Source organism: Sinocyclocheilus anshuiensis, unplaced genomic scaffold (genome assembly GCF_001515605.1).
Source record: "Sinocyclocheilus anshuiensis isolate Anshui unplaced genomic scaffold, SAMN03320099.WGS_v1.1 scaffold217, whole genome shotgun sequence".
NCBI classification, from domain to species: domain Eukaryota; kingdom Metazoa; phylum Chordata; class Actinopteri; order Cypriniformes; family Cyprinidae; genus Sinocyclocheilus; species Sinocyclocheilus anshuiensis.
The window spans coordinates 164037-164419 of NW_015536538.1; positions in this window are offsets into that span (position 1 = coordinate 164037).

The following is a 383-nucleotide window of genomic DNA, read 5'->3' on the forward strand; positions in this document are numbered from 1 at the left end:
AAGGATCCAAAGATCAGCATTTATGTGAAATAAAAAGCTTTTGTAACATTATACACTATACCATTCAAAAGCTTAGAGTCAGTATAATTTTTATTTTTTTTGGAAAAGAAATTATAGAAATTAACACTTTTATTTACAAAAGATTTCTATTTCAGACAGCCTAAATGCGGTTCAGAAAGCTTCTGAACTTTCTATTCATCAAAGAAACCTGAAAAAATTCTACTCAGCTGTTTTCAACATCATAATAATAATAAATGTTTTTTGAGCAGCAAATCAGAATATCAGAATGATTTCTGCAGGATCGTGTGACTGGAGTAATGATGCTAAAAATTTTGCTTTGAAATCACAATAAATTACATTTTAAAATATATTCAAATAGAAAA